Raw genomic sequence first — 2943 nt, forward strand, 5'->3', positions numbered from 1 at the left:
GGACAGACTGGAAACCAGTAACCAGTGTTATACCGGATTATTAACCCAGTCTGGACACTGGTCTTACTGGAAATTCCAGTATTACTGGCCTTACTGGACGGTCCAGTGTGGGCACTGGTCTTACTGGAATGTCCAGTGTGGACACTGGTCTTACTGGAGAGTCCAGTGTGGTCACATGGGTGCAGGCCCATCGGCTTTTGCAAATCCTGCTCTGCACGCAGTGTCGTATCCTGAGAGGCACAAACAGTTTTGTCTGGCCCTAATCTGCATGCATCGTGGTGTAGACCGAGAAATACATAAGAACTCATTCACTATTCCCAGATTTATTTTCTTTATTGTGTCACTTTTCTGTTTTTGCCTTGCTGGGCAACATCTCCAAAACCAAATCTCCAAAGATTCACCTGACTAGTTCTAGCTTTGCTTCTTTTACAAGGTTAGTCTGGTGGCCCTCAATGTAGGCCCTCAATGTGGCATGCCATCTGAAACGAAAATGTGGGAGATGTTCAGTATATGCGATAATATTTCAAGCAGAATTGCAAATTGACTGTGGCTAGAACCTGACCGTTCGTTGAATGATATAAAATAACTGCAGCATGATCTTACTTATGTAATGGAGTCCAATTTCTCTGGTGTTGCCTGTGACGAGCGCATGAATGCCTGCTCTCTGCTACGGTTTGCCCTGAATAGCAACCTAGTCGCCGTTCCATCTTGTGTCCAGAAAGGCTGCATCAAATTGTTGACTAACTTGTTGATTCTGCCCCGCTGTACGCACATGAAGTTCTCAGGAACAAAACTGTCAACCCCAAGGTGAATCTGGAATTTGTACACATAGTGAGTATCAACGAAAGAAAATATTGGACACACAATCCTTCGTTGCTTTTGAATATGTTGCATGAAGTGCCCGTAGACTCAGAGGCTGATGTAACACGAGCTATTGCAATGCATACAATTTGCCAATTGGAATACAGTACACCATGTACTTCAGCCAAGATACAAACAATGATTGCGTTTTGTTTGTATCCCATATTGTATTGTACATGTCTGTTGCCCGCCACCCAGACGTTTTGGCTGCGAATGCTGGAGTCCGGCCAAACAGGGTAAATGAAGGCTCCACAAGTGCACCTAGTCTTTTCGACCCTCAGAAACTGAATGTGGACCGAGAAATATTGACATGATACGTTGCAGTGATCCGTGCCCCTCTGTTGGTGAAGGCAGGAAGCAGGCACAGGCAGCTTACACGGGCACTCATGATATCGCAGGTTCAAAATTAATTTTTGGAATCCACAGTACAATGCGAAATGCAATCAGTGAGACTGATACATGCCAGTTTGTTCAGCAATTATAAATGGCACATGACAGAAAAATACATATGGCAAGTGATTTGGCACACAGGAGCAGCTACAGCAAAACAATTACTGTTAACATGGTGACTTGGTATCGACAGACCATGGTATATCCCTCATGGAGAAGGCAGTCACATTTTGGGTACTTTATCGCCTCTCTCTAACAAGGCTAGTTTGAACTTTTTGCATAAGGTGCATAATTATTAGTTTCAGGGTTTAACCGGATTCTTCCGCCAATTGAAGGTGTCCTTTTTACGGTGAAATCCGATTTTGCCCGTCAAATTGCCCTCACTGAGATATCTGTAGGAATGCACACTAACTTGTTTGGCAGCAATTACATAACCATTTGTACCGAACCAGTAGAGCTAGTTTTTGAGTAGCTGAGCCCAATTTCTCCCCGAATTGAGCATTTAACGTACTGGAAGTTTTTCCACTCGATTTCGCATGAATTTAGAGCACATGTTTATTTACGAGATTTCTTCAAAACTTCTTCGAGATATTTTCAACACTTCAGGCTATTATTTATATGTACAATTCCTGGCGTAAAGCAACGGCCCTAATGTCTTGTATCTCTCACATGCGGACACCTCTGTCTTGCGAACTAAAGCGTTGGTCCCACGAACGTCGGTACTAGGGAGGTTTCACTGCCTCTACAACATGATGAGCAAACAAGATTCATAAAACCTTACTGTCAACAACAGAACGCAATGTGTGTGATGGCATGTAGGGAGGCATGACAACCGGTGCAGGTTTTGAAATGAACCAGGGCACAATATAAGTGATGGAATGCGTGGTGTGCACTTGTCCTTCCTTTGCATACCTGAAATTGGCTGATTTTGTTGTGTAGTAATATAAATAGATAAAATATATTTAAGTACCAAATAACAGTGTCGGCCGACAAGCCTCTTCCACCAAAGGTGCTCTCCCTACAAAGAAGAAACATGTTGTTTAAGAAATGATTATCTAACAAACATACAGTACTAATAATCAAACCGCACTAAAGAACAAAAAAGAGAACACACCGTATACATGGACTTCTACGTCTACTTTTTTTTGTAGTCTTGTGCGGAAGTTTCCTCTTGCTCCAGGTTTTCCGGTCAAACAGTTTGAGTGACATGCTCGTTCCCTGTGCGGCATCTTTCTGTTCAACCTCTGCAAGGCAAACATCCAAGTGTAAATAAGGGCACGAAAAATACAGAGATGAGGTGGCTGCCCTTGGCCTCATTAAGTCCCTAATAATGACTTTTATCTAACAATAAATGCACTGCTGTAACCATAAGGGATACATATTTCCCGCAATGAATGTATATTGTACTCACCAATTTTGTCCAGCAATGATAGTGTCGTGCACCTGTTGTTCCCTTGAACTTCCCTGCTTCTCAGGGTTGTAATCCATCATCCATCGAGCAGCCTCTGTGGTGCAAGATTTTCATCAGATATGGGTACATCCTGACTCTGAAGCGTCCGTGGTGTCCTTCTGATGCATTCCTAGCGTGTGTTTGACAATTTCACCACGTAATATGCAATTATTGTTCTTATGGGAACTCATATTAACACTCATAATTAAAACGTTACAGACATTGAATAGTTGCTCACCTTA

General features: G+C 42.7%; 1 long non-coding RNA gene across 1 annotated transcript; it reads right to left on the reverse strand.

Annotated features, from left to right (window-relative positions):
• Positions 1-314: 314 nt before the first annotated feature.
• On the reverse strand, positions 315-2739 carry LOC135383013 (uncharacterized). Its single transcript, XR_010419608.1, has 5 exons — positions 2663-2739; positions 2366-2495; positions 2222-2269; positions 604-813; positions 315-479 (listed from the first exon to the last, which is right to left on the reverse strand). It is a non-coding gene; the product is annotated as an uncharacterized LOC135383013 (long non-coding RNA).
• Positions 2740-2943: the final 204 nt, after the last annotated feature.

The sequence above is a fragment of the Ornithodoros turicata genome, chromosome 2 (assembly GCF_037126465.1).
Source record: "Ornithodoros turicata isolate Travis chromosome 2, ASM3712646v1, whole genome shotgun sequence".
NCBI classification, from domain to species: domain Eukaryota; kingdom Metazoa; phylum Arthropoda; class Arachnida; order Ixodida; family Argasidae; genus Ornithodoros; species Ornithodoros turicata.